Below are 25,292 nucleotides of genomic sequence, written 5' to 3'. Positions count from 1 at the left end.
AAAGCCTTCAGCAATTAACTTGTAGAATCCAAGTGGGTGCTATTCTTTGAGCTTGAACAGCATTGCCCAGTCAGCCAAGAGCAGGTAAGGGAAGCAACAATGACCTGCTGCTGCAAGGGAAGGTTTTGTATTTGCATCATCAACCCTGTGCTTGCTAGTTTGATATTTCAAGGATAACTAAGAAAAATTTTCCCACAGAGAATCAAAACACGACCATTTGCCTGGCATCCTCACAAGTAAAAACTTGCCAGTAGCAGAAGGATTCATCCATGATTAATTTGCAATAGGCAAATACCTCAAGAATAAAGAGAAATGCTTAAAAAAATATTCTAAACTGTTTCTCTTAGATCTCCAATGCCTAAATAAAGGCATTTTCTATTAAGATCAAGCACTTCCACATCTTCACATTCACAGCCTTAATTACCAATGATGAAGTTCCCTCCAGATTCTCCTGCAACTGAAGAACAAAACAGTCTCAATTTTTTTTTAAATACAAAAGTATCACTCCTCACTCCCGGAAATGCTGACTGTCATTTTCCAGTTTTCACCACACACCTCAGTGTGCCTTTAAAACTGCTTTGCAGGATGCAGTGAATTTATATTCCTTTCACCTCACATTTGTGGCAACAACCGTGTAAGCTACGCACCTGAGTCCAAAATGCAGAGTTCCATTCATGAAGCATTAATTTTTTTAATAATAGTTATTATTTCAAGATTTACCAACCTTCTCAGTAACTGTTTAATCAATTTAATTAGCCTAATCAAAACTTGCAACTTTGCCATTAATTACTTCAGGACTGATGAAAAGGAACTGTTACATAACCAACAAAACTGAGCAGTATAAAAAGCAAAACTTTGGAAAAAACATTATTTCCATACACAAATTATATAAATGCAAGATTAATTACTTAAATTTTTACCACAGCTACTGGCTTTCTCAAGCTTGACTGCTTTCTAGTAAACTGTGTCCTCGATTTCACCCTTATGGATATGTTTGGAAATGAAATATATTACTCTGTTATTAAAATTAATTTCCTGGAAAGACGAACATTCAAGATACTGATTCCCCAACTTTATGTTTTAAAGTCATCTAAGTATCACATGATGTAGCAAGTTATTTTCTAACAATCTCTTTGTACTGGATTTTTAGTCAAGCTAAATGTTTGGTGCTTTTCCCCAGACAACTTTCTCAATGTATTGATTCCCAAGAGCAAACCAGAACAATAACCATGGATTTTTTTATTCTGACATAGAAAATGGTGGAAGAGGTACTGTTGTGATATGACAATATAATAGAGGCATCCCACTATTTTAAATGGATGCTTACTTAAAAGATAGGGAAGGAAAAGATCACATAATTACTTATTTTAGCTGAGTCTGTCAGATTGGTGGTCATTCTTGTGATCAGAACCAAGAGCTACACTTGGCATTTCCTTTTACCTGGTCAAACTCCCCTCTTCCTCCAGAACATGCTACAGAAAGTCTTCCATTGTTTAGACAGACTCTATTTGAGATTCCCCGGCATTACCCAGCTTCTCTTAAAATTTCCTAAAAGTGAAATGGAAACTGTGACCCTTGTAAAATCATACAAGAGAAAGAACGTAATTAGCCAGTGTCTCACAACCATCAGTGTTCTCAGACACTGCTCGGACAGATAAAATCTGCACAGTTACTCACTAAAGACTATCACTTTAGTGTCAGCAGGAGAAGATGGCAGCAATACCTTGCAGGTATGCCACAGCAAAAAGCTGCAAGAGTAACTCCCTACAAAAGGGCCAAAAAATCCCTGTTTGACCTGGGCAAGCATTGGCCACAGGAGGCTGGACTTGCCAAAGGTGTCAATTCTCAGACAAATTTCGATGATGGGGGCATAAATTGTAACTAAATATCGATATATTCCTTCTCAAGGACTATCGGGTTGCCTCTCACTTCCTCCCTCCTTGCTTTGTATGTGGTAGTGAATCAGCCTTAGACATCGGTGATATGTTTCAGAGAAGTAATGGTAACATGACAAAACAAGAAAGCCATCAGCTGTCAAAATCAACTGCTTAAAAGAGGGGGGTGGTGGCTCCTCTAGGAAACTGACTTCCCTGGTCACATCTGTTCTTTAAAATTTTGTACTAAATTGTCTGTTCCTATTTTACATATATACAAGGAATTACATGCAATATAGAAATCTGCTCTTATACAGACTATTTAATAAATTAGTATATGAATAAAAGACATTTACACACCAAATAGTTGTTATAAAATTAAATATTCACATACTAACATATTCATGAGACAATCAGCTACCTGTGTTACAATTTCTATGCTCGTTTGCAGTTCATACGTAGACAGATTAGATCTAGCAGGGCCCATGAACTTAGACAGCTGTGGACATGGCTGTCCCTGTTCACACACAGCAGTGGCACAGTCAGTGGACATAAGTGAACGTAAAGTAGAATGAAAGTTTTGGCTCCTAAAAATAAAAAATCCTGCAAGGCAACTAGTTATCAACACTCCTGAGACACTAAAGTACATTCTCTACCCACTTTTCATTTTCTGCAGAAGCCTACAATGCTATCTACAAATGTGTATTCAAGTTTGAAAGAGAACTTTTCTGATTCATTTAAGTACTTCCAAATGGATGTTTACATTCCACATAAATAACAACACATATTCTGTTTTGTTTCTAAATACCAGTTGCTGTCAAATCCAAGAGCACAGGAGCACAATCAAAGTTACAATCCTCTTTACCACATTAATCCTTCTGCAACCTCTCAGCTGTCTCCGTGAAGCCACTGCAGCAAGTGACAAGCAACATGTGACTTCTGCTGTCAAACAGTTAACATATTAATGACATTAATCTTGGAAGAAAGTTTAACACTCTCACTGAATTACCTGCACTTTCTAAAGAATCAATTTCAGATCAATATCTGTTATTTTGTCTATTTAGAGGCAAGAGTCTAAAAGCTGGGCGCTATATAGCGTTCTAATGCGCATTGCAAACTCTGCATCAGTAGCATTGCAAACGATCTTAAACTATTCCAGGAGATTCTCCATGTCCTATGGAAACATGGATATAGTCCAACTTTCTCAGCCAAATCTGAATTGTTTGTAGATGTGAAGTCCTTATGTTGTTAGAGACCTAACAGTCCTTGAATCTCCAGAGCTTCTCTCCTATGCCCTTGTACTCCATTTCCAATCCTCCTTCCCGCATCCTGCACAATGCAACCCCCCACCTTTCCCCAAACCTCTGCTGCAGCTGCCAAAGTCCTCTAGGCCTGCCTTTAAATCTGTAATTCCACTGGATCCTCTCTGACAGGTCACCAGGGAATACTGGCAGCTGTTTTGCAGGAAACACTACATCTCCTTCTAATCATAAGCAAAAAAAGCAAAGCAATAGAGGGGCAACATGAGTTCCAGAGACACAAACAGTGTGTGGGAAAATGAGGCAAAACCACATTCTGAGTAGAAATTCTCTTCGAATTTTTGGCTTGACTCTTTCACACAAGATCAAGCATTCAGCTCATGGCAAACCTTACAGACAACAACGCTACAGCAAATATGTTGCCACAAATATATGCCAAACATAGCACTTTTCTACCCAAACAGATCTTTATGTGATCCTGAAAATGCAGTTATCTCTAATTTGGACTACAAACAAAAAACATTCCTTAGTACATCCCACCTACACCCATTCTTACCCAACATGCGCTACTCAAAATCAATCAAATCAAGTGAAGTTTTTGCTCGGAGTTAAGTTCTTCTCCATCAATACAACACAGAAGATCACAAAGAAAAAAGTCATGATACAATTTGAGCATAGAGAAAGATATGCCTTTGGTTTTTCAGTGGTTTTTTCTTTTTTCGGGTAGTTGAAACAAAGCAAAAAATTCCCTCTTAACGATGTCAGAAGACAGACACTAGAACTTTGTCAGCACCAGTCATTTTGAAACATTACTCTTGTTTAGCACAATCTGACTTCCTGCGTGCAAGAGGCCTAAAGCAAAAATCAATTTTAGGTTGGCCCATAAATAACTCAGAGACCCAGTGTTATGGATTATAACTTGGTATTACATTTGGTAAAAACAAGCAAAATATAATTGCTAGAACTCAGAAAGGTAAGAGAAAGTTATTTGTAAAGTTATTAGTAAACATTAACAGAATAATAAAACTCCTTTTAAGCTTGTATTCATCATAATGCTTGAGTTCACAACCCTTTTACTTAAAATAGCATAAAGTAACTGATCCGACTGCCCTTAACACAATACGAATACTGTTTGTTAGTCCCCATTTATAATATTTAAGCAGACGGTAATGAAATTTAGTATCTCATTCGCAATGTAATTCTGTAGCAGTAACATATCACAGTCTTGTTGATAAAGATATTACTTATGGTAACTCATACATGACCTATGCAAAATCTATTTACAGTATATCCTGAAGTGTTTTGTTGCACAGCCCTTCACTGTGCAAAGTTGAGCAATGTATACTTACAATTTCAGTAAACAGTAAATGAAACCTACCACCTTGTACTGATCCCAGTTCAGAGTTTGCAAATGTACTTGGCACTAATCCTAATAAAACTAAAACAGAAAAAAACCCACACATGCCCGAAAAGCAACAGCCAGCAACCAGAAAACTGAACAACTAGACTCTTGCAGAAATGTGTCATCCTGCAGTAACTGGCAGCTGGTTCATAACAAGAATTCATAAACACCTTGTAAGCACTTTCATTTTGCAGCCACAGTCTGAAAAAAACTAGCAAAACCCAGTACGTGAGGTTAAACAAAAATAAAATTGGATTTGATGTTAGCAAACTACAGCATAATGTTGCAAGATCGAAAGATAACTTTACCAGCTTTTTTGACAAAATACTATTCCAAGTCCAGCTGAAAAAGTTTGGAAATAATATCCGCAAACTGTTCCACCCTTCTTGCGCTGTGCACTGGAAAGGAAACAGCACAGTCGGTTTCATTTTGATACTTCTTGTAAACTGACAAAGGAAATAAACTGCCAGCTCCAACCCCCAGACTGATCCGCTGCATAAAACGCTGCTCAACAATCGCAAGCTTCATTCCAGGTCAAATGACATAATTGGGAAATTATCAAGTGCTAAAATAACGACCGTTCTGCTGGTGTTTATTTACAACAAACACAAGCTTTGCTTTCTGACAGAAACCCACAAAAACGATTCTCCATTTCACAAAGTCTACAAGTGAGTAGGATCAGCAAAATTATGCAAAACATCCTGCTAGAAGAAGAAATGTAAACTGAGCCACTTACAGAGAGGAGCAGGCTGCCAACTTAATCTGATTCTACGACGACTGTAAACATGTACTTTTGGAACGTGAAACGATTCACATTGCCACAGATGCCGTCAGAGAAACACAGCAACGTGATTAGGTATTCTGCACACGGGAAAAAATCAGGCAGATGACCTGCCGCAGCAAATACCAGATCAGCGCTCGCACACACCAACTGTTTTGACTACAGGCACTTGTTAAGCACCAAGTTTCGGTCCTACCAGTTGGACACCAGAACTGAACCTGTGCCAAGAACAACATGAGCTGAAAACGGCTGCAGGTTTTTTTTTTTCTTTTTTTTTTTTTTTTAATGATTGTTGATACAACCCAAGTAACTGCAGAAATGAACCAAAGTGCAAAATTAAAAGCAGCAAAAACACAAGTGTATATTTAGAGGAAGACACTGCATTTTTACTTCCTTGATTCAGGAAAGAAGGAGGGTGTTTGTGTATAACACAGTTAGATGAACCTGCTGTTTTCCTGGAAAAAATTCTGTTTATGGGATAACTTGGCATTTGTTGAGGTAATCTCTAGAGTATCACTAAATTACACTTAAGTGGTCAAATATCTTAAAAATGGCCAAATTCCATAAAAAGCCACACACTCAGCATTTCCCGGAACACTTCCATTCCTCTTCAGTAAAAAGCATGAAAAGAAAAAAAAAAAGAAGGGTCAAATGGAACTTCAGCACACAAAAAAATGCTTCAAATAGTGCAATTAATTATCCTAAATGTAAAATGAAGCTTCTGAGTACTTGTCTCTTCTTTTACAAGGATTTTGAGATCTGAATATGAAGCTCCAAGGTATCATTGAAGCATCAGAGCGACAGGAAAACAATGGAAGTGTGAATACTCTGCCCTGGTGACAATGTCAGTCTTCATCTTCACGTGCACTGGGAGTCCTAGATTTAACTGTACTGTCAAGGCCTGTTTCTGCAGCTATAAAAGGGGTATTAATGATTTAGGGTATTAACTTGATCAAAAAAAGAGCTGAAGATTTAAGTAGGAATTCATCACTTCTGTAATGACACAATTCCACACGTGTAATCAGCATTTGCCACCTGACGCATTGCTACTGCAGAAAAAATGACAATTTTCAACTCTAAGTCATACATATTTCTCAGCTCAGCAAGGCCAAAAATCCCCAGGCAAAAAAGAAATAACAGAGTATGCAAACCCTGGCTACACATTTTTCGAGTGACAGTCTACCAATGAAAAGCAAGGAAAGTTTATGTGCAGAAATTTCCCGTTCTGCTGGATAAGATGCTCTGGTAGTCCAACATGAAACTAGTGAGACATCCTGACATCTGACAGTTTGAGCTAAATACCATCTCACACCTCATGTCCAGTGCTTACACCACAAGGACAGCCCTCACCACCCTTGTGCACCAGTATCTGATTACCTGATGACATGTAGTAACGACATTCCCACCATTTTTTGTGCTCAGAGGACAGAAATGTATTATTAGCCCTAAACTTAGGACAGATACACCAGGTGAAATGCTAATATATTTCTAGCAATCAAGTCAGGGTACTTTCAAAGGTAAGCATTGCTGACATATCAGAATTTTGTGGGTGATTTTATATGTGAAGAGAAATCTTTTATTTGGCTATTTACTGGATGAAAGAAAAAAGTATCTTTACATTTAAGACTGAAATATAACAAGGGGAACAGTTTACTAAATGTACAAATTTACGAACAACTCACCTGCTCATTCCTTCAAACACCTGACTTAAATAATTTCACTCCAGATTGTTGCAAATAGAGGAAAATTTAGTATTGCCATCCTCTCATGCTTCATGCCGTGTAACAGACCTGTTTCCTCAGGCAGATCTTTCACATTCAAGATCATCTGATGATACATATTTTTATTTATTTACTTATCAGGTAAAACATTTCACCGTATCTCTATTTCCATCTTCATCATATTTACAAAACAATAACAAAAAAAGCAATTTATGTACATTATTGTTTTAAGAAGTAATTGGATGTTTCCCCTCATCTATCCTAAACCAGAAAAGTGACACTTCTTTAATGCTTTAATTAATCCAAACAGATATAATGGCATTTCTTTTTACAGATAAGAAAAGATAAGCCATTGAAGAGTGAGATGTGACTACTGAGGTGGTTTGGCAAAAAGCAATGCTGCACTATGATTCTGAAAAAACAGGGTATCTCTTTTAGGAGACTTATGTTCTTGATCTGGTTTTGTGCAAAACAGAACATCAGATTTTATTCAATATCAAGATGACATGTCAGTAGCTCATTTTATCATTCCTTAGAAAAAACTTACATAGAAACAGTAACTTCACTGAAATTTGCCCAGAATAATAGCTTTGCAGGACTTGCATATAATCCATTGTTTAAACCTTCTGGCCTTTTCTGCTACTTGGGATCCAAAACCAGCATCTGGTTAATCAGTGTAATTCTTAGCAAGCTGTTTTCTAAGCACAGAAATAGTGGAAATTTTTTTCTAAAAATACATAGGTTTGAACCCTAAATTGCTTCCTCTCTGTTACCCTGAGCTTCTTTGCCTCCCCGCACCCTCACTGCTTCATCCCGTATCCACAGTCCTTTGCCCCTCTCTCCAAAGGGACAGGATAAGCTCTGTTTGGTTTGCAGGTACATGTGTGCCAACTGCCAGTACAAGCTTCAAGAGTGCTCCTGCCACATGAAATACTGTTCTCTGGGGCACTTTAAGGTGTCTCTTCACAGTTGCAGATTTTCACAAGACTGCTGAGACTTTGTATTTTTTGAACCAAATTAGCAAAGAGTTAAAAAGTCTTAGACAAAACAGGTATAATCACATAAGGTTTATTGCTATTATTGTTGTTATTATTTATATAATTATTACAATAACTATAATCTTTTAGGAAATCCTAAATTAAAGTTATCTTTAGGAAATCCTAAAGTTAAAATCTATATATGATTTTTTTCACTTGCTTTTCTGTGTTTGCCACTCCTCATGGCTATTCCCAGGCACCAAATTAATTCCCTTGGAATATTCAGACATCTTTTAAAAATCCAGGTAACCAAACAGATCTGCCCAACTAAGGACACTGTTTTGTTTAAAAAAATGAATGAGCTTAGATATGTTTCAATTTGCTTTACAAAACCTGCTACAAAAGCAGTATAACTGTCATTCAGAATATTTCCTCATTCCAGATGCTTTAGATAAATCAGCTCCCTCATCTTTCAGGCACACTAGCTTGCCAGAGGTAAGAAAATCTATTATTTAGAGTGTTGCATGAATATCCACAAGTGATATCCCTAATACACAGCCTCCAAAGTGAATGTGCAAAATAATTCCTTAAGAGGTCACTTACTTATGTTTTCCTCACTACATACAATAGCTCTTACAAACAAGAAACCAAACTCCTAACCTTCTACAGAACAAAACTCAACAGACAACACTGAAAAACATACCAATACAGAAGTGGGTTTGCAAGGCATTTTTAATCTGTTCCTCTCCCTTAAGAGTCTCTTTAGTTGTGTATCACATACAACTTTAGAACTAAAAAGTTGGTTTCTACTTTAACTTGCATAATTTATGACTTCTAAGTGTGCAAACTAAAGAAACTTAGACCTAACTGCACATGAATGAAACAGATGCAAACCAATCTCTGAGAGTCCACGTGACAACTACTTCATATTCTGTCTCTGCATGCACCTCTTGACCATTCGTCACTGCAACAAACTTCATGCACTAGAAATCAATTCTTTTGAATAATCTATCCATTCCTGATGTTAACAGCTTTCCCATCACTGCCCTGAGTGTTTTATGTCTCCAATTTTAAATGTCTGTCATACCTATATATATAAAAGATTTTTTTCAGATAGGCTTTTACTCAATTTTTTCAAGCTACTATATAAGCAATAACAAATTGAGACTTCCAAAATTTGTTGAAGCGTGGTCAGTTGTTTCAGATGCTGTGTGAAGAGAGGTGTTTTCCAAGGCCACACAGCCATTAAAGTGCAGGTCTGAATTTAAAGCATTCCAGCTTTATTCACCCACTGATGTTGCCTCTGTTACAGATTAATGTGGCAGGAATGACACAAGGGAAAGACAGGTGATTTCCAGCAAAACTACTGACCAAGGTGCATGAACTGTACAAAGTGGCTCAGCTGTAACAGCATAGCTGTGCAATTCAGCCTTCCCTCCTACCACTTCCAATGCCTTGAACAACCTGTCATCCAGTGCAGGTGGTTCCAACTTTCTATGCATCGTCTCAGAAGCACACACATACCATATTTCAGAAAAACTTTCAGGTAAAAAGAAATGTGTAGATGCTCACCAGCTGAAGACACAAGATATTTTTCCTGTGAGGCATTCTAATTACTTTCTATAATTACTTATATAAGCTTATTGGGGAAAAAAAATTTGCTCATTAAAACAAGGCATAGCTCAACTGAGAATAATTCTTGTGAGTTTTAACACGGACAGTAAGCAAACAAAGCGAGATCATGAAGATCAGACTTGCTTGCAAGCAAGTCCATATGAAGGAATCAGTTTTACTGGAAGACTTTTAACTATGATATATGCAACAGGATGTCTCTGAGAAGAAGCATGCCACAAACATCTTTCCAAGGTAGTAAATGTTTGATGTGTATCAGTCATTTTTGGTTTAAACCAAATGAGCCAATTGGAGCATAGGTAGAACATTAGGATGATTATTTCCTACCAGGACTTAGCTGGCTTTTTATAGTGCTAGAACCTGTTTTCATCCATGCTTGGTGTAACATTTTACTTCAGGTGGGAAGAATGACTCGTACATCTGTTTGTCAAGAGATGAGAGTAGCCTTTGGTCAGCCAACAAATGATTACAGAGGGAGTAAGCTTGGAAGCTAACAGGAAGAAGAGAAAACAATTTTAAGACAAGGATTTCAAAGTGGGTTATTTATAGAGTCAACACTCAATTATCCATGGTCAGATTATCTGTACCAGAGATGCAGAAAAAAATCAGCTCCAGCTGGGCTCATTAGCCTAGGTGCAGCTTGGTGCAAATGTTCCTATACTTCTGGGGACAGTATGGGTTCAGGAATTATGCAACATCTTTTTTTCAGTGTAAGACTGAAGTCCTTTTTTCAATTGTAAGTGAACCACTTTGTTTCTGTATGGCATTTCCAAAGGCAAGAGTATTGGGGAAAATGTCAAAGACTTCAGGTGAGGCCACTGCCTGGCAGTGTTACCCCTGTGTTCTGGGTCCCAAGAAATGTTATTAACTCAGGCACAGTGTCAAACTCGAGCTGGCTGCACACATTCCTGCATCAGGGCTGCAGCCTCACTGGGATGCTGGGAGCTGGGTGCAGACAAGCACAAGATGCTTGTGACAATGCAGGAGCCAGGCACTAGCCAGCAGGGCAAACAGCAATCACCTCAAACAGAGCTGGAATGGCGTCCATGTAGAGGGACTGAGCTGTGAAATCATTCAAGAGTACAATTTAAAGTTCAGTCATTTAAACCAGATATTCTAAATAAGGCCAAACTAAAAACACAAGTGCTTTCCTAACTGTAAGAAAAACACAGCCACAGTAATAGCAACCCAGCTTGAAGCTGTTTTCCTGGCCACAATGCCAAAAGTGTAATTGACGGTGAAATACAAAGATAGATGGGGAAGGAAATGGAAAAAATCCAACATTATGTTTCCTACCTATCAATTGCTTCCTCTGAATCAGACTGTGTTCCTGCTCAAGGACTGGAACCTTTCTCCATCTGTTAGGAGACAGCAAACTCCAGAAGATACTTCATACTCTTTAGACTCTTCTGGAAGTTGTCCCTTCTCATCAAATTGATGCTGCTACAGTTGAAAGAAATTCTACTGTTTAGAGACAAGAGATACTTCTAAACTAGAGGAGTTCAAGATCCAGTTTATTTGTTTCAGCAGTGGAAGTCACTTGACCAAAGAGCCAGGGAAAGGACAACAAGCACAATACTGACATGAAAAATCTCAGCTATAATCAACTGACTCCAGCTTGATTACAGAGGAGGAACTAAACTCTGTATTTGGCAAATGGATCACAGAGCAAGTATTTTCTAAAACTTTTTGCTGAGTCTGCCAATTGGTAGCTAGAGAGTACAGCAGATTTAACCAGCAATGGCTAACAAGTGAACCAAAACAAACCATGCCTGAGCTATCACCCCTGGGATTTGCCTACTGTATCTAAATACTGAGAGAAAAAGGTTTATTTACACTGAACAGCTCAAGTTAGTTTCAAATGATAGTTAGAAACAGAGGGTCACCAAGTGCAGGATGAGACAGAGGAAGAGGGTTACCTATCCCATCAGAACATTATTGTAACACTTGGGAAAATGTGCATGTGCTAAATCTACAACCTTACTACCCCTCTTCTCCTGCTGCCTAGTCCCAAATGTCTTCACTTTCCAGGTTGCTTAGGGTCTGAAAAAAAAGTAATTCAAGAAAAAAAATAGTTCAAAAGCAAAATTCACTATGATAGATATTACTTATCAGAGAACTCTGACACTTTTAGTTTTTCTTATTTCTCCTTACATTTTAGATGCCTAAATGTCTACTGCCTAAAAGGTGACAGCAGTGGAAGTTACAGGAAGTCTGCTGTCTGTTATTGCTGTTTTACCTAAGGACATGAAGTTTATTCTTAGTATTAGGGACTAACATATTTTGGAAGGTGTAACTTGCAACAAACAAAACCAGAGAACAGATCTGGTGCCTACAGTATTTGCAAGTCTTGTGTAGGGTATTTATCTTGGAATACATAGTAATGAGGACAGCAGCACAAGAGCAAGAAGGGAAAGGACTCAATTACTGTAAACAACTGGGAGCAAAAGACTGTTAAACATTCAACAATTCACATCAACAGAAGGTTTAAAAGTCTTTACCTCTTGTTTACTGTAACAAGATTAGGTCAACACTCCCCTCCTCCAACTCAGCCCTAGTAAACTAGGAAAGACTGTAAATGCCAAACTAGTGCACTAACTCACTGTAAGGTCTGAGGAAAGACACCCAAAGAATGGGGAGGACTGCCACAGTAAATTTCAGCCTGTAACTACCAGGTAATTGGTTGCATATCTGTCAAGCATATAGATGTGAACTGCACTTACAAAACTTTCTGCTCCGTTACTGCTTCCCCACTCCAAGATATCAATTCTAGCCAGAAGCTTGATTAGCAACAGACTGTGAAACACTTTCAGAGTACTTCAGAGGTGGCACTTACAAAAGGACAGTGAACTTTTATGGCCTGAAGGCCCCAGAGCAAAGCGTGGCAGCTGGCATCAGGCATTGCATGTTACAGCTGCAGTCATACCACCAACCAAACAGATGCAATTTCTTTTTCTGCTCTTCTTCCCTTTCAAAACATTCCTGGCACACCTTTGGCTTCATCCTAGTATTAATCCATGAATTACAGTGTACAGATAGAGACTAGGCACATTGTATAACATAACCTTGAGTCTTTCAGCAACTGCTTCCTAGAACAGGCTGCTTTCCCCCTGCAAGTACAGCGTGTATTGCTGTCCCCAGACGTAGCCTCACAGATTCAATATACTGAATAGGCTTGCTGAGTCCACTTTCACAGGCAATCTTGCTTCATCCTGTATCAGGGACCTCTCTCTTGCTAGTAATTTTATGACAGTTTACAAGTCATAAATGTTACATGCTACCCCCCTCCTTCCTGGTTAACTGTAGAATTATTAAATACTGTAGTTACATGGACTACTTTTGTATGACTTCTGTCTTCTCCTTCATAATTACCTGTCAAAATCTGGCACATGATGAGTTTTAAACAAATTACTATATGCTGGTTTTGTATTTTAATTATATATAAAGCAACACTGGATAGATACTTCAGGACATCTCTTACTTTACAGAAATCAGAGCTCACTTAGCAGCCACAATATTTCACAGACTTACACAGACATCACCTCTATCCAATAACACTGGTTTTGGGTAAACAAGTAGGTTTCCTTTTTTCCTCTGAAAACTCTAAAACTAGTGTCACTTAAATTTATAACAATTTAAAAAAATATAATGAAGATACAGAACTTTAAGATTTTCTCCTTTTAAGTTCATTAGAACAAATAGAGGGAGGCTGTAATCCATGCACATAGCAAGTAATTCAGCTGTAATTCAAACCACAGCATAGCAGAGGTAAAGCGGTAATGCCGACATTAAACCTGATACTATTTAGCCCTTAAAGCTTGCAGGTAATCCCTCTCTTTCCAAGAACTCCACACTGAGAGAAATCAGATATATTTAAAGAATAATTCAGCATAATGGAAGTACTCACTTCCTTTTAAATTAAACTTACACATCTAGAACCATATCAAAGCTTCCAAAAAGCAAACACTCAGCAATTGCCTTGTTCTTTATTTAAAAAGCTCTATGGAATACATATAAAAGAGTCCATAAAAAAGTTGACAGCTGCCAATTCAAGAGTCAGCAGTTTCCCACTACAGTGGCACATTGTGTTTAAACTACTTTGGTACCACTGTCATGTTATTAATGAAATTTTAAAGAACCCTATGAATTACATATTTCTAAAATACTACTTACCTATTACCTATGTAATCAGATATAGTTTGCATTATTTTTTCTAAACACATTGTCACATGTAAAATAATAGCAGCAAAAACAAAACGTAGAACATACAATACATACTATGCATAAGGGAGAAATCACAGTAACTTCTTTGCATATATGGGTCTTGCTAAATTCCTATTTACCTGCCTCTATTTTTCTTTAATCTTTCAGATGCTGCTGCAAATGGAGGTCAGTGTCTGCTCTTAAGCTAAAAATCTTTGCAGCAGTTTGTGTAGATTTTTGCAGATAAAAATAAAAATCACATACTATATTAGGTTCCAAGACTGTAAGCAACACGAGCTATCATATTTGCACAACAGCATGCTGATATAGTTGGGGAAAAAAGTAAAAATAATCACAGTACAGATAACCAAGGGTCAAAGTTCTGGTTATGCCTTAAGTTTCAGTATTGGCACTTCCTGTTCTGAGTCTAAATACTCTTAATTATATCTATTTTGTCCTTCACTTCTAAAGTAATGAACTGCTGTTCTCTCCTCACCCTCATATATCTACACCTGATTTCGCTCACTTACATTACTATAAACTATTAGGCCAGTTTTAAAAAGTCCTCGGTCCACAAGAGGCATTGCCACAAATAGTCACGCAGGCCTAGGGCTGCGCTCAGGCTTCCTGCATGAGGCTCAGCCCAGGAGCACCCTCCCGGAGCGGGCGGGAGTTGGAAGGCATCCTTGCGCCCTGGAATGCCTTGGCTAGTTCGGACACCGCCGGTGCTCCTGACAGCCCTTAGATACGCGTCACCTCCCTCCTCACTGTGCACGTATGTAATTCTGTGGATGCTTCTCTCCGGCGAAGGTTGTGTCCTACAGCCTCGTGCGGCTCCTACAACAGGTTTCTCACGCCGCTCGACTCAGTGACAACAAAGGAAGGCAGGGTCCCTAGCGACCCGGACTCACATTCACCCCGCTGTGAAACCCACCAGCAGCACCTTCCCCCGGTGTGCTGACAGCTTCGCCTGGGGGGCTCCGGGCCCTCCTTCGGCGGGGCTGCCGGGCCGCAGGCGCCGTCAGCGGCTGGGAGGCTGCCGGGAGAAGGACCAGGAGGAGGAGAGCAAAGGCCCGGGAGGAGCGGAGGAGAGGAGCGGGCCCGGAGCTCCCCCTCCCGGGCCCGCCGCCACCGGCTCCCGACATCCGTCTTGCTGTTCTCTATCGTCCCTGTTCAACGCGACGAGCAGGAAAATCCCTAACAGCGAAAAGCTCAGGATCGGCACAGTTAAACGCAGAACTTTTAATTGTGAAGACCCTGTTTCATTTATCACTCAATTCTTCTCCTGAAAAGTTGTCCAACTTCTGACTCAGTTTTGGAAGGCTTAGGGAAAAGCCAGTCCTTTAAGCAGCCAATGTGCCAGCAGTGCCACGGCTTCAGCCAGCACCAGCAAAGTTACGTGCTCCATCCACCTCTCTTGGCCTCTAGCACTTGCTGAACTCCACACAACAATTTATAGTAACTGGTAATTAAAAATTAAGCTTTGAATTTTACAGAATGGAGTACAAGTGGACCCAGGATTAAGATCGTTATAGTCAGCTGCTGGATAAACATGAAGTTCTTAATTACCTATTTTTCTTCTTACAAGTACTCCATAATCACAAGCATGCAAATATCAGAGCTATGGTGTTACTACCTGAAATAAAAAGCTATATCACCAAGCTGAGCTTTGCTGTGGCACAGCTCTGCGTGTTAAAGCATTCCTCCGCCAAACCCTCAGCCAGCTGACTGCTGCTGAAGTGGCAGGTTCCCCATTAACCAGAAATTCCTCCTTTGGCATAACTCTCAAGATTTGGAATGGCAGTATGTTTAATGTTTACCTGATGCCATTACAAGTAATTTGTTTCAACCAGACTTAAAAGGGCAGCCCCTCAGCTCTTCCCACATACGTGCAACTCCTCTGGCAGCCGAGTTGGTTTGTCCACTAAAACCAGCCAAACCCATCAATTTGTAGCAGGTCAGCATGGGACCCCAGTTTAAATGCAAATTTATTCTCACAGCTGTGTCCAACATGAAGCACACCGATAAATGCAAGCTCACAACACAAGGTATTTAAAAATGTTTTAGGATTAAATTCCATATATTTGCACACAGGAATGGAGCAGTGTTCCCCAGGAAATTAAGCTGGAAGAGGTTCTCTGGGGTGCTGCATTCCCTTGCTGTGCACCCTCTCCAACTATGCAGGGATCCCAGTGGGGCAGGAGCAGGAATGGCCCCAATTTATTCAAATTTCTTAATCACAGAATCCTCTTTCTGAGGCTTTGGAAAAAGACAGGAAGTGTGAAAACACAGAACCAGAACTCTCAAAGATTAGGTACAGTAAGTAAGTTCTTCAGAGGGTACTGCGGGTCCTGGCAGCGATTTCAATAGAGTAGAAGACATAACTGGATTCAAGACATCCTAACCCACTGGATCCAAAAATGGAGGCCAGAAATTTGGCCAACAGGTCTTTGAAGGTGCATAAACAATTGGTTTGTGGCATTGCTTGCTTGCTTTGTTTTTAATTTAACTTGAACATGGGGCTTGAAGTCGAAAATAAAACAGATTATTTGTTTGAGGCATAAGCCTATCTAAGCAAAATAGTCCTGAATGCTTCTGGGATTTCTGTGTAGGAAATCATTCACTGCAGGTATACATGCCTCACGAACAGGCAATTGCTGAAGCCAAGGAATAATGAAACAAAATAAAATATGGAGGGATAAATAAGCAGAAGAGAAACAATAATGGGTATAGAAAAAAATAGGCAAGTGATATCAACATGTAAATAAATAAGATGACAAATAGTTAGGTAAAAAGTTTAAAACTGGCTGGAAAAAAAAATCCAGCAAAAATACATGCTCATAAAAAGCTCCAGCAAAGCTGAGAAATTGAAGGCTCAAAGAAACTACGAGTTGTGTTGCATACCTCCATCATTTTATGGCTAGGATGTTAGACGCTGCTAATACCTATTTGTAGGTCTCAGATTCATGCCCGTGGAGCAGCTGTCAAAGCGTGCTGTAACACATAATCCTGGGGATCCACGGGGCTGCAAGGCTGCTGCAAAGTGAGTGGTGATTGCTGCCTCACGTCAGCATGTGATAAAGGTCATGTCACAGGTCTTGAACGGCCAGTAAGACATTCTGTGGTTGTGAATGTTTAAAATATAACACAGGGTAATGACAAGGAAGGGTTAACTTCCACATAGAAGCAAAACTCCGCACCAGAATTTGAGGGGGGGTGGGGAATATGCACGCCCAGTAACCATGCAAACAATCTAGCAGAAGTAAATTCAAAGTGATGCTTTCACTATCTGAAAGTAAAAATCCATCTTCTGAAAACCAAAGCTGACCTTAGCTTTTGTTTAAGGCACAATCAGGATGTTGACCATTTTCTGTACCTTAATACTGGGCATCTCAAGTGATCCATCACCAGATCACCTAAACCAAATGTTTCAGGAAGTGATAACCAATGCTTTCATTTTCAATCTAAAAAGGGAAATTCATCAACAATTATTTAAATAGGAAAGGACTTCTACAGTTGGGCTGAAGACCACGGACATCTACCTTATAGACTAACTTCCTGTAAATGGTTTTCTTTATACAATGTCATGTAACAGACACAGTTTGTGCTAATGACAGACAAGTTCTGCAGTCAATCTTATTTAGAAAACATTGTACAGTCAGTATTTTCTAACTGTAGAATCTTAATACAGAAGTTTTAGCACAGAACCCAAAATCTGCAAAAAGGCTGAGAAAAAAACAAGCAAATAGTTAAAAGAAAAATTCATTGTAGATAATATGGGGGTGGAAAGGAGTTTTTTTTTTAAAGGATCACTCTCTTTGCTCATCTTGCAGCCTTTAACTAAGTGGCTATGAAATAAGGAGTAGCTAAGAGTGATTCCTTTGTTACATGATTTTTTCAGGCTATGTGTTTCTGCTTATAGTAGTACTACATAAAAAACATTAAGAAGACTGCCTACTTACCAAAAGCCTAGATATAGACATTAACTTGCCTGATGTCAGCATGAAGTTAGGATTTCAGGCTGTTTTAAAGACTATCTTGAAAAGAAAACATCTAATCCATGTAGCTAGTTTTGAATTGACAAAGCTGGGTTTGTCCCTATTGAAGAAAAAAAAAGTTGTATGCCAGCAGCACTTCATAGCAACTCTTTTATGCTGTGCATCAGAAGAATATTCCCATAGAATTTGGAACAGGAGGCCCCAATTTTAAATATGAAGTGCTTTCCTGATGGACACTGGCACTATCAGACAGCTTGCACATTTAAGGTACTTGAACCTGGGAACATTTCTTAGTACCCACCACACGGAGAGTGCCTAGTCTGGAATGGGTTCTGGGATTAAAACTTTTAAAATGCAGAATCAAGAGTCCAATCTGTTGGGAGTATACATGTTTCTTGCTAAAGCTGTGCAGGCCTAAAATAGTGCCAAAATTAATTTTGTTTCCTCAAACTGCTAGTTAGGTCAACATGCAGGGGTTTTTTCCCACTTAGAAACAAGGCTACAGCTTCAGGAATTCAGCACCAGCAAAACCAACAGAACAGACTTCAGGCAAAACACTTTAACCCAACAGAGAAACAAAACACGAGCATGTATTTGAGTGGCAGCTGTATGAAGTGTTTGGGGTTTCTCTTTGGCTGTTTATTAATCTCACTCTGAGCCCCAAATCAAGTTTCTTATGTTTCAGTGCCACAGATATTTTGACACCAAAGAAGAGAAGAGGGGTGTTAGAGAAATGCAAGTCATAGCGCTTGAGAAACACAAAGTTGTATTGATTTTGCCCGTGGAGATTATTTCAGAAGAATTTCTAAAACTCTAGCTGATCATTTCTGCAGACAGTTTTTGGAAACTACCAAGGGGTATCTTACCTAAACCACATTTAGCAGAAAAGAAGAGAAGGGACCCAGATTTCTATGAATACCAAACATCCTGACTCAACTTTTCCAACAGGTCAAGCATCTGATCCATTTTCAGAAACACACTCCACAAAGCTGTGTTTGTGGCCTATAAAACACTCCTGCTACTCTTAAAGCATTATAGACCTCCATAAACAAATGAAACTTCTGTTGTACTGAGGAAAAGTACAAAGCCCTGACTAACAAGTGGTGCTTGACAGACATTCAGCTATGCTTACATTACCCTACAGATCAGACTGATGCCTCAGCAATCCCAAATTTTCACGGCAGCTCCTCCAGAAATGCCATGGGATTCTGGCTTCTTGTTTAAACTCTTAGAAACGAAAAGTGAGGAACACTGCTTTAGTTGAGGACTGCCTTAGTCCTCCACAATTCACTTATAAAGCCATCAATTAGACTATTATTTTTGGGAAATCCTAGAAGGACTGAGATACATCCATACCCTGAGATACTCCCTTTTTTTTCTGCTTGCCCCCTCCATGTATCTGAGATTTGTCCATATTTGAGGCAAGGAACAACTACTCCACTCCCTTTCACTTGATTTCAGTCAGTCCTTGCATGAGGTTTGCTCCATCCTTCTCATACAGTGATTTATGACAAACACTGTTCTCTCCCTTTTCATTCTTCATTCAGGCCAAAAAGGTGTTTCCCATTTATATGTCAATAAGCATACAAATCACATTTTAAAAACAGCTTCTAACAGCACAAGAAAAGACAACCTACCATCTACTTTCTTAGGAAAACATCATCTTTTGAGAAAGTGTTTAATGTCTAGCACAGGATAGCTGTTCCTCAGTCAGGCTTCCTAGAGATCAGTTTCTCTTATTAAAAACAAACTATCGTAACAAAAAAATTAAGAATGAAATTGTTTCCATTTTGAGTTGAACACAGCTTTCTTGCTGTATATCTTTTAACCTAAACTATCTAGGCAAGTTGAAGTACCAAGAAATGATCACGCTGTCTTTCCAAAATAGCTAGAGTTAATATTGTACAACAACACAAAACCCAGTCCTTGTTCTCAATTGCTTATAAATTATGATTTCAAACACTTGGGCACTTCACCAGTGCAATAGAGCTCAGCAGTATCACTGCAAGTGCAGCTTTGTGCTTATGTGGTTCTAGGATAACCAATGAAACTAACACAATGTGGAATGAACTTTCCTCCTCCAACATTTAAACCTGCAATTCTTCAAGCAAGCTCATGGACACAACAAATCCCTCAGTACTTCTCTCATACAATTTTTTCCACTGCTCAATGGTTCTGAAAGTTTTTGAGTATTCTTAAATAATATTTACATGTTAAATGATAACATTAGCTCATAAAGAGCTAATGAATTTACAACCAAAATATGCAAAAATAGTATTTCTTATAGAAGCAACGCTGCTCTACATTGAAGTGGTTTCCGAAATCTATTACTTTTTTCCTCATAAACATATTGCTTCCTTATGGTGTTACATGGAAAGGCCTCAGATGTATCCTTTACTACTTACAGCAAACAAGAACAAATCTGTTGCCTGATGTATGCAATGCTGCATATATCTTCACAAGTACCTCAATGTTAAATATATTTCTTAGTTGTGAAATTATTTCACAATCCCAAGTACTAGTTGGTATCTCTTACTGACTTAATTCAACTGATAATAAAGGGTTTATTTCAATTAGTCTCACATTAGAATCAGTAATTTAGATTGGAATTAAATTCACATAATTTTCACGTCCTGTGGGTATGCATGTTTTGACAGTACTGCAAAAATGTGCTGCAAGTTGCATAGAAGTTGATTGAAACCGTCAAACCAGTATTTAATTGCTTGCTGACATGTACCTCAAAAATATAAAAAAATATACCTCAGATAAATCCAGAGTGGATTTATCTGAACATACAAAAGTACATGCAGAAAACACATTTTAAAGTCATCTGCATACACTGAAGAAATACAGGTTTTATTACATTTTTAATTCCTGAATCACACCCAACAGCTTTTGTCCATCATTTGCTCTGCAACTGTATGGATTACCTCAGACTTCAAGTTTTTTTCCCACATAATGGATAATATAAAATACTACTTTTAAAATTAAAAAATATTAAAAACAAAGTTTTAAACATAAGGATTTCCTTACTCCTCTTGTTCTGATCCCCAGCCTTTGAATAATCATAACATCTGTGCAGTCTCATTAAATAAATTTGCTCAGATAATGCACAATAAAAGCAATCCATAAATAAAATTCACAAAGTTTTTGCAGAAACTGGTATTCAGTCTGTTATCCTCTCCCTCCTGAATTCAGTGCTGCAGAAGGCAATATTCTGGATATGCAGTCCAGCAGTCCTCACTATGTTTTCCCCCACTTAAATCTCATTTTCTGTAAATTAAAATTTTTACTTTAATCCTTATCAGTCAGAATATGTGAAGTTTTAGAGTTGTCTTCTAGACTTTCTATGTCTTTTGGTAATATTAACAGCTTACTCAACACATTAAAACTTATTCCTCACCACATCGCTCTTTAGGGCTGTGAATTCCTATTAGAGAGGAGCCCTTTTGGGCAAAAAAAAAATAAATAAAAAATAACATGCTGCCACCAATTCTTAGATCACAGAATCATAGAATGGTTTGGGTTGGAAGGGACTTTCAAGATCATTGCGTTCCAACCCCAAGTGCCTGGGCAGGGACACCTTCCACTAGACCAGATTGTTCAAAGACCCATCCAGCCTGGCCTTGAACACTTCCAGGGATGGGGCATCCACAGCTTCTCTGGGCAACCTGTTCCAGAGCCTCACTACCCTCACAGTAAAGAATTTCTTCCTTATATCTAATCTAGACCTGCTCTCTTTCAGTTTGAAGCCGTTCCGCCTTGTCCTATCACTACATGCCCTTGTAAAAAGTCCCTCTCCAGCTTTGCTGTAGACCCCCTTGGTACTGGAAGGTGCTCTAAGGTCTCACCAGAGCCTTCTCTGCTCCAGGCTGAACAACCTCAGCTCTCTTAGCCTGTCTTCATAGCAGAGGTGCTCCAGCTCTCTGATCATTATTTGTTGCCCTCCTCTGGACATGCCCCAACAAGTCCATGTCCTTCTTACACTGGGGGCCCCAGAGCTGGACGCAGCGCTCCAGGTGGGGTCTCATGAGAGCTGAGTAGAGGGGCAGAATCACCTTGCTCGACCTGCTGCCCACACTGCTTTTGATGCAGCCCAGGATACAGCTGGCAATATATCAATGTATTTATGTCAGCAGTCTGTAGCTACCAACTACAAAAAAACCCCTCAAATCTGAACAGGCACAGCACAGAAAAAGACCACTTTAAGATAAATTCAAGCAGTAAGTCTTTCATCTTCAAGGTCAGGTGTCCTTTTCAAAAGATACACTTTTAAGATTGCAGTTTAGAGAAGACAGGCAGAGCTGAATTAATAATTAATTGCTGCTGCTGTTCCCTGTGTAAGGGCTACTCTGAACCATGCACTCTCTCTGCTTTCACCTTGCACTATCTCTGGCATTCACCTGCTGCCCCGATGAGTGAGCTTAGCTTGCTAAACCAGCAGAAAACTAACCAAAGAAAGGGGGAAAAGGCGCTAAACCACAAATGAATCAAAGTGAATGGCTTTCTCCTATTATTCGATAACAAGTTGAATAGTGTCACTACAGGGTGAGACAAGCAGCAGGTAAGGAAGAGGGTCTCAGGACTGGGTAGGAAGGGTGAGGTGCCCCCTGCAGCAGAGTGTCTTCAGATCCATTCAGGTGCCCATTAAATGCCCAATGAGTGACACCCTGACACCGTGACACTCAAGAGAGCTGTGTAAAGGGCACTGATACCACCAACAGAGAAAACATCATGGCGAGATGATAACATTTTAAAGCTACTCAAGGTTTTGCTGCTGTTGAAACAGGTTCTTGCTTATTTTACATGGACCATGGTTGTCACTTGGTGCTCGGTCCTCTCTGGAAAAGAGCACCGCTGCACCTTGTGATCCAGGGGTGCTCTCACAGCTGAGTCTCCAACTTGTATTGTCTTCTTCCAATATTTCCCAATTGAGGCTCAACAGTTTATTCCCATGAAACATCATTGACCGCTGTCCTATTTCAAACAATGTTATTTTGGGAAACAATGGCAAGTGTGACAGTCTGGCATCAATCACCAGATACCTGTACCATGCTGGCTGGTCTTAGTTAACCCACCTGCCTTCAGGTATGGCAGTAGAGAGGACATGACAAATAGAGTAAGAATGAGTAACTAATATTTTGAGAAATGTGATCAGAAGTCTGTAAAGAACTGGATAAAGAATGAGAGAAACTCTTCATTTGCTATCTTTGTGTATCACCAAGAAAAAAAGTACTTCATTTTCAAGAACAAAACACTAGAAAAACTTAGAACTACTGGACTGCAGACCTACTTCATCAGTGACTTCTGCATATCTAAGATAAGACTATCAGACAAGTAATAGAAAAAGACAGGGAATTTGTTATAAGTTTAAAATGAAAACATTTTGCACCTTTAATTTGCCCCAGAGTTTTCAAGTAAAATATGAACTGGAAATACAACAATTGCACTATTTATTTTCTCTCATAGTTAATTAAAAAACACATTTTTAATTAATTTTAAATTGAGAGTTAGAAAGAAATAATCTCACTACATTAAAATTAAGTTCTAGATTCAAACAAAGTTTCACTATACCAAAATTGGTAAGTCAGCATGGAACAAATAAAACACAGGTTGCCCATCAAAAAAAAAAACAATATGAAAGACAGTGTAACACTCTTATGAAGATGTAAGTGTTCATTTGCACCACAAGCAAAGTGGTTATTGCATTTCTTACAAGACTATATGAATATTCCACACATTAAGGAAAGAAAGATTGCTAAAGCAACAGACATCAGGAAGCCTTTTGATAACGTAAGAATAGATGGATTACAATCAATGTTAAAAAAGCAAACTAATACAAGTCTGTAAATGGCTAATCCACATTAATAAAACTACTACTAAACATCATTGCAGGTAATAATTTACTATAGATTAACATCGACTAAGCCAAAACATATTTTAATGTAACTGTGTGGGTTACATTTTAAAATTGTTTAGTCATTTTTGCCATCAGCACAATCTAATGTATCTAGGAATGCAAGTCATTTTTATTAGGCAGCCTGCTGCAGACATTGCAGGAACTACATAAAGTTCCAGAAAAACTAGGAAAATTACCATTCATATGCTTTCAAAAGCCTCCCGAACACGTGAATGGAGGCTGTGTTGAATGGTAAAAGTCAAACAATTTGGAAACTAGATTAAAAGAAATAAGTAGTGATTTATTTGCAGTGTATCCTTTTATGCCACATAAAAACACTTGTGTTAGTGACCAAGATTTGGTCCATGCTTACAAGAAGGTACTACTGCAATGACGTATTATGAAATAATCTTTAAAAAAATGAACTACGAGCAACTACTTTAAAGAATTACTTTCATGCACACAGCACCAGGGAAGGCAGTGATGACTAATGGGGAGAGGCGCTGCTCGGCCAGCCAAGTCCCACAGTGTGGGGGAGGCACTTGCATACCAAGGAACACTTGCAGGGAATGTAAGGCAGATACTCTTATATCACAGGGAAAATACAGGGCAGTAAAACAAATAAAGTTGCTCAACCTTTTCTCCAGTAGCATTTTCTTTAATATAACTGAAAAGAAATTGCTAAATGTCAGGGTAATCTTATGAAAATTGCCTTTACTTTTCTTATGTAAAGCTAATACTGAATGGGTAGCATCTTACACATAGATGTCTACATCGTCTTCACCTAAAGACAGGTAAGCCCAGGTCTCCATGCCTGTTCCACATAATATGTGCAAAGCCCACATGATAAAACCTTACATTTTGTAATAATATTGGTTCTCAAACTTGCACCATTCTTCCTTTTTACCTGTAAATCAAACATTTTAAGCCAAAGTACAGCTTCCTATACAATAGTTACCATAGCTGCCATTTTTCAATTTAATCAAGTTATTAATTACTACAGCTTCACCCAGTAACACTTCTTATGCATAGTTCTAGATGATCTAAAGAAACTTCTTGGTCTAAGTTAAAAATGCAGAGATTAAGTTCTTGCAAATAGGTACACTTTTTAAAAAAACAATAAAAATAGACAACATTTCAAAATTTCCAGAAGTATCTTCAGGTGATCCGAATCAGACACTTAATACATCCAACTGCAGTCTCTAATGACATAAAAAGTAGAATTAGCTAACATTGTGTTGACCACACTTTATCCTCTCAGTGTGTAAGGAATGGCATTAGCTCAGCACTGTGGCCACTCAACTTTACCAAATCTTGGAAAACTTACATGGAACTTCTTGGCAGAAACTTTGCAGACTTGGAGCCCCGAAGCCATTTCTCCCAAAGAAGACCAATATACATCCTGCTGACCAAGGGATGTCATCTATACCTGCATAACATAACATGCTTGTGCTATATCCATGGTCCTCCTTCAGCTTGGAGGGTTGAATTATTTAAGAACAAACTGATCTTCCCAAAACTAATCATTTAATGGAACATTTTAAAA

The 25,292-nt window shown here is 38.7% G+C and overlaps 1 protein-coding gene across 6 annotated transcripts in view; it reads right to left on the bottom strand.

The window, feature by feature from the left end:
- ATXN7L1 (ataxin 7 like 1) overlaps positions 1 to 25,292 on the bottom strand; it is a 115,362-nt gene that overhangs the window by 34,124 nt on the left and 55,946 nt on the right. Inside the window, exon 1 of one of the 6 annotated variants that reach the window (XM_017811513.1) lies at positions 14,784 to 14,833. The exons of 3 other annotated variants lie outside the window; for them this stretch is intronic. The gene's annotated coding sequence lies outside the window, so the exon portion shown is untranslated. Of the gene's footprint in view, positions 1 to 4,843; positions 5,088 to 5,271; positions 5,517 to 14,783; positions 14,834 to 25,292 lie in introns of those variants that run through there. 2 more of the 6 variants (XM_017811511.1, XM_017811512.1) reach the window with 2 other exon arrangements.

The sequence above is a fragment of the Lepidothrix coronata genome, unplaced genomic scaffold (assembly GCF_001604755.1).
Source record: "Lepidothrix coronata isolate B3197 unplaced genomic scaffold, Lepidothrix_coronata-1.0 Scaffold32, whole genome shotgun sequence".
Lineage (NCBI taxonomy): Eukaryota > Metazoa > Chordata > Aves > Passeriformes > Pipridae > Lepidothrix > Lepidothrix coronata.
This window is presented reverse-complemented; position numbering and strand designations above follow the sequence as displayed.